The sequence below is a fragment of the Pelodiscus sinensis genome, chromosome 2, assembly GCF_049634645.1.
Source record: "Pelodiscus sinensis isolate JC-2024 chromosome 2, ASM4963464v1, whole genome shotgun sequence".
Lineage (NCBI taxonomy): Eukaryota > Metazoa > Chordata > Testudines > Trionychidae > Pelodiscus > Pelodiscus sinensis.
The window spans coordinates 83,221,726-83,228,594 of record NC_134712.1 but is presented as its reverse complement, the minus strand read 5'-3'; the positions used below and the strand labels follow the sequence as shown (position 1 = coordinate 83,228,594).

Sequence of the window (6,869 nt, the reverse complement as noted above, 5' to 3'; positions counted from 1 at the left end):
ACTTGGAATGTAAATCTCACATTTCCACTGAATAGCATGTGGGCAGAACATGCCAGATAGGGACTGGTTCCTACAAAGTTACCAATCCAATAAAAATGTGTGATTTGATGCACAGCAAATGAATGTGACGCATAAATATATATAAAAGAAGGAGTTGACTGTGTAACTTTGGATGTGTGGTATGCCCTCTATCCATTTCTTGTTCTTGTGTCTCATTAACTCAATAGTGTAGCTTTGCTGTATGCCAATATAAGAACCAGAATGATGAAATCCACAGCTGAGCTGAGTATTTTGGATTCTGGAGAACTGTATGAAAGAACTCTCCCAGAACTGGGCAAGGTGTTTTCTGGATAAGCCAAGTGGAAAATTTCTTGGAGGGAATCCCAAACCCCCATGCAAATTAACATAAGTATGGGCTTGGAAAAAGTTAGCTTTATTAGAAGCTAAACCCTCTGAACATTTACCGAATCAGAATAGTAGACAACTAAAATATTGGAAAAAGCAGATGTAAAATAATTTACTATGTAAACATATAAACTCCAATAGTCCGGCATTCAATTGTACGGCACTCCCGATAGTCCGGCATCAAAATGGCAAGAGCCTAGTGAGTGAGCTTCAGCAAAAAACGAGTCACAGGGCAGCAGCAGCTGAACTGAGCAAAACCGGACAGGACTGAGTCAGTCTGCCACTGGCATTGTGTGATGATAGACAGTGCTTGTGCTACGATAAAAAGGGTTTAAAATACTTTATATACAGTATATACTGTGTGTGTGTGTGTGTGTGTATATATATATATATATATATATATATATATATATATATATATATATAACCAGCTTATAGTACCTCCTGATAGTCCGGCATATTTTCTGCTAGCACAATGTTCTGCTAGTATCAACAGGTGTGTTGTAAGCAAAACTCGTGAAGTCATTCTGCCGCTCTATTCTGCACTAGTTAGGCCTCAGCTGGAGTACTGTGTCCAGTTCTGGGCGCCACATTTCAAGAAAGATGTGGAGAAATTGGAAAGGGTGCAGAGAAGAGCGACAAGAATGATTAAAGGTTTAGAGAACATGACCTATGAAGCCAGGCTTCATGAACTGGGCTTGTTTAGTTTGGAAAAAAGAAGATTAAGGGGGGACATGATAGCGGTTTTCAAATATCTAAAAGGGTGTCACAAGGAGGAAGGCGAAAATTTGTTCCTCTTGGTTTCTGAGGACAGGACAAGGAGTAATGGGCTTAAAGTGCAGCAGGGGAGGTTTAGATTGGACATTAGGAAAAAATTCCTAACTGTCAGGGTGGTCAAATATTGGAATAAATTGCCAAGGGAGGTGGTGGAATCTCCCTCTCTGGAGATATTTAAGAACAGGTTAGATAGACATCTGTCAGGGATGGTGTAGACGGAGCTTGATCCTGCCTTGAGGGCGGGGGGCTGGACTCGATGACCTCTCGAGGTCCCTTCCAGTCCTATTATTCTATGATTCTATGATTCTATGATATTTGATAATCCGTCATCACCTAGGTCCCAAAGGTTCCGGATTATTGGAAGTCTACTGTATAAAGGTTTCTAATTAATACAGAAGGAATGTGGTATACCAATGAGTGCTCATAAGTCTCTATCCAAAAGCTATTGAAGTTAGTGGAAGATTTCCATGCATTTCAGTAGGCTGTAGATAAAGTATAGTATTGGTGGCAGTTTACTTTACCAGGAAATAGCTACTGATCTAAACTACTGATCTAAACTACTGAGAAACATTAAGAGATTGTGTATGTCTATATTGGGAAAGAGAAAATAAGATGTGTTATATAATGAGCTGCAAACATAAAAACCTCTCTGACTTCAATGACAACAAATAAGTTCTGCTAATATACAAAATGCCATACCAGAGATAATGATAATTAGAAATAGGAAGTAAGGCTGATCAAGACAGCAGGTTACTGCATCTTGTATTAAGACTACTGCGGGCATTAAAAGGTAAATATTTCTGGACATTTAAACCACAATGTTCAGATCTGAAAATATTAGTATATTTAAACTAGGGCTGAAAATAATAGTATATTTAAACTATTAATTTGCAGTTCTCTAAAGTGATTAACTCAAAATAAATTAGCTTGATTACAAGCCACAATCAGTTTGAATCATATTATTAGTAATAGAATACAATCTACATTTTATTATAAATATTTTGGGTGCTTTTCTACATGTTCAAATATATTTATTTTAATTACAAAACAGAATACAAAGTATACAATGCTCACCTTATTTTTATTGCAAATATTTGCACTGTAAATAAGATAAACAAAAGAAATAGTATTTTTCAATTCACTTTATACAAGTAGTACGAATAGTGCAATCTCTTTATCATGAAAGGGCAACTTACCAATGAAGAAATTATTTGTACATAACTACATTCAAATAAAATGTAAAACTTTAGAGCCTACAAGTAGCAAGGTAGTTACCTGAAAGTTATACTGAACATTTGTATGTCCCTTCATGCTTTGACTTGTAGATTTCACTATCTTTATTGTAATAAAAAGGCGCATGCTACTCTTTGAATTCTGCATTGTAATTGAAATCAGTATTATTGAAGATGTAGAAAAACATCCAAAATATGTATAACAAATTTAAATTGTCATTCTTTTATTGTTTAATAGTGGAATTAAAACCACAGTCCATCACAATATTTTAAATCTCTTGACTTATTCAATTACATTTTTAATAGTTTGACAGCCCTAATTTAAACTACATTTTTAAAATTACATTTTATGTAACTAGAGACCTGCAAGGGAATATAAAATAGTTTCTAGTTGCTTGATCTAGTATAATGCATGACTAAAACCATTAGTTTAGAATACCCCATAGTTATGCTATCAGATTGTATATTATTTTGTAGCTCACAGTTGTCCAGATAGTGTAGATGTTGAGATATTACCTGCAATTTTTAATTTCTGCTGTATAATTTCCTTCTTTAATTTGCTATATCATATATTTTATACCTGATTATGTTCTCACATAAACTAATAAAATGGGCAGTAATTCTGCTTGATTCAATAGAATTATACTGCTGTGAAACCAGTAAGAGCAGAATTAATCTCATTTCAGAATACAGTGCCCATATAAAAAACAGCATCAGGTCAACCAACTGCTCAGCAATGTATGTATTCAGAATAGAAGCATAAGTGGTAAAATTAGGTTTTTATGGATAGTTTTTTGATCTTGTACACATTAATGAGCCGGCACATAAATTTTTGATGGTTTACATATCAATAGATTAGTAACTAAGACATGTTCTGCAAATTTTTTATGCAGGTTGATCCTTCTTCCAATGCTGTAGCATCAGGGCTAAATTCCAGGTGCAGAATCTTAATGTTACTGGCAATGATCCACAAAACTGAAAGGATCCTTCTTGACTTACATGCTGAACCTGGGGTTTGAAAAACTGGCTTTTAGGAAAATGAGTTTTTACTTGTACACTGAGGAAATTTGGTCTGGCAGCACTGAATGAGAAGAAAAATGGAATACCGTGATGTGTTGTTATTTAGTCACTATTCAGAGACACACTTGATATTTTTCTGTTGGAACCAAGGCAGACGACAATATAATTCCACTTTTCTTTTAATACTATGACATATTTTGTACTTTGTTTCTCACCTTTATTTTGTATTAACTCGCTTTTTCTTCCAGTCTGAAAATTCCATATAACATCTGAGGTGTATCTTGTGCATTTAAATACAAACTCACAATTAAAACACTTCATAATAACGAGTGTCATTCATTCCTAAGAAGTTGCTCAGGCTCAGAAGCTAGAACCATCATGTTCTCCTTTTACTGTGTCAAACTGTGGAAACAGTCACCCAGATATCATCACTGGCAGCAAAGGAGCAGGCTCCAAGTGCTGGGGTGCTCAGACAGACTCAGGAAAAATAACATTCTGAATAGCCATGTAGGAGAGTAGGTCAAAATCTTGACACAGTGAAGTCTAAAATAGACTCTGCATTTTCCAGTCTGAAAATGGCAATAGACTCTTTTTTGTCTGGAATGGATGACAAAGTGGAAAGCATATTGATTCAGGTACAGTTAGGCATAGACTTCAGAATAGCAGGCCATTGTTTAGAAAATAATGATTAGATAATTGTTTAGATAATAATAATAATAATAAATCATAATCATCATCATTGAATCAGATAGATTGCTGCACAGCAAGATCCCAGACTTGTGCTGATCTTGAGACTTTACCTGCAATCTGGAGCAGCTGCACGAGCAAATATAGTTCTAGAGTCTTCTCTCCCTTCTGACTACATGTAAGATAACTGCTCACTATATAAGCCCCGCCCCATTCCTCCTTCATGGATGTCAACTCCATTGGAAGCAGCACAGTATTCAGCATCCAACTTTGTACCAGCACTAACACTATCATTGTCCACAAATGTCAATTCCACAACCACAACCACTGGGGCCACACATTTCACTCTTGTGGTTGTTGTGCACATACCAGCTCTAAAGCCAGCCTCAGTTAGCAACCCCCCCTGTGCTGTTCAGTTCTTTGACCGATGATCAGCTTCCTACATTCCTTCTCATGGAGTCATCTGGGAAATCTTGTAATTCCCCAAAATTCCCCTGATCATCTCGAAAATGAACTGGAATACATCAGCCTAGAGCCCGATGACAGGTTATTACAGAAGGCAAATGGAAGTTTAGCTCTGGAGATTTCCAAACACAGTATGCCAGAGGCCTATGATAGAGGTTGGTGGAGGGAAGATAATGTTGGAGGGCAGCCGGCACAGGGCTGAGATCTTAGGAAGGGTGGCACTAGCACCCGGGCGGAGGTGCTTTTCTGTCGTCATGCAGGCTGATTGCAAAAATGTGAAAATTCACAATGAACGACGATGTGCAGCAATCTATGAAAAAAAGGCCATTGTGACTCTTAGTGACAGAACATTTTGTTTAAGTAGCTCCAGAGTGTTAAGCCTTAGAAACACCTCTCTAGCACAGAGCTAGCTAAGAACTACAGGGCTCCATCCTCTGGGACTGCAGGTTTAGGGTCAGTGTGAAAGCTGACGGTCTATTTTCTAATATTTCCCTTTGTTTTAGGAATCAGTGGGTTTTTTTTTTTCATTTTAATATAAAAGCTAACCCCTAATGTGCATATAAGGGTATGTGGTCAAGATCCTCATTTAAAAAATGCATGAACAATACATTTTCTAAACAATGCTGCCTCTATAATTGCTTGTAAAGCACTGTGTGTCAGTAACACTGTATGGGAATTCTGAGGATGGTAAAGTTCAATCAAAGCACTCTGTACATTAGTTGCAGATTGGCTTTCAGCCATAAAGACCATTATGAGTTTGTGAAATTCTTAGACAGTATGCTCCTGGGATAGCGTACTGATAATCTCTATGTTCCATACAGCTCCAAGAATGCTCTTGAGACTTGAAGGTTACTTCATATTATTATGAACCTACCTTTGGAAAGCAGAAGATTTTTAGCTCTTCAAAGGACTCACATGGTGGGACTTGAGCATTTCTTTCATCATCCAACTCCTTTTGGTGCCTGGTACCTGGGATGAAAAATCAGCATAACATTAACTGGGCTCTTACCTTCAGGAGAGAGATTGGAGATGGACTAAGATATTCCAAGCATGGAGCAGATTTTTTTGAAGGCATGATGAACCAAGACTTGAGTACTCCATCATCATTCAGTTCTGCTTGCATTGTGGTAGCCATAACTAGACCATTCATTACTATGGCAGCTCATCAGGGTAACCAAGCAGTTGTTGCTTTGAGATGTCATGTCCCATCACAGAGGCCATGCTTTTGAAAGGCAGTTATGTGTAAAACTCATTCACACAAAGAAATGAATTATTATATTAACAAGGAGTGGGTGGCATTTTAAAGGCTAACAAATATATTAGGTATAAGCTACAATGTTATTGAACACAGAAGTCAGTCATATTTGTTTTTTGTAAATTAAAAACCTAACCAGATCAGAGGAGCATTGCAATTGTTCAGAGTGGTGTATTTTATTAACCATAACTCACCTAACTAGGTCTATACCATATATGACTATTATGCAAGCCTTGTTATCAATATCATTACTATTTATTAAAGCTATAGCAAACCTGTGGAACACTTCCTTAACCACGTTTTTATTTCAAAGGACAAGATAATGCAACAAACAACTCTAAACCAAACATTTTCAGTTAATTTTAGCTCTGCTTTTGAACCTGGATGGCTTGCTTATTAGGCTGATGCTGCATGTTGTAAGCATGTCCTTGTAACATTTCCATTTGGTTCAGTAAAACCATAATCATCAGTCTCTGGAAGGAAGTTAGGCCTGAAAGCATAAAGAGTGAAATAGGTTTGGGGGCCAGTTTAGGGGGCCATTTGGTGCCAGCACAGTCCAATATCTATGTAACAGCATGTTAAACTAGGTTCAATGGTGCAGGCACGGTGATGTGTGCGATGAGGGTGGGAGCATGTGATCCGCTCAAACACCGTGAGAGGGAGGGGAAAGGAGCCAGATATTATGGGCAGCCCATGGGACTAGTGTGGAGGCCTGGTGCCTGAAGCAGGGCTCCTCCGCCACGCACCAACTGGCAGTGGCTGCTGGAAGCAGAGCAATGTGGCTCTGCTCCCCCAGCTCCCAGCCACATCATTTGGGGGAGGGGCATGACTGCTCCCCTGCATTCACCAACAGGAAGCAGAGCAACACATCTGGGAGTTGAGGAGAGCAGAGCACGCTAGGGTTATGGAGTTCTGCTTCCCCACCCCGCCACTGGCATGCCAGGCCCCCAGTAGTCTCCTGGGCTGCATTGCTGGGGGGAGGGGACTTGGATGAGTACTCATCCCTCCCCTGGGCTGGGGGTGGTGCA

At 38.5% G+C, this 6,869-nt stretch overlaps 1 long non-coding RNA gene across 1 annotated transcript in view; it reads right to left on the bottom strand.

Moving 5' to 3' along the window:
* Window positions 1–2,688: 2,688 nt before the first annotated feature.
* The window catches only part of LOC112544030 (uncharacterized), a 29,844-nt gene continuing 25,663 nt past the window's right edge, over window positions 2,689–6,869 (bottom strand). The window contains exons 2-3 of the long non-coding RNA XR_012900961.1: window positions 5,461–5,555; window positions 2,689–4,031 (exon numbers count right to left, since the gene is read on the bottom strand). This is a non-coding gene — a long non-coding RNA (uncharacterized LOC112544030). The remainder of the gene's footprint in view (window positions 4,032–5,460; window positions 5,556–6,869) is intronic.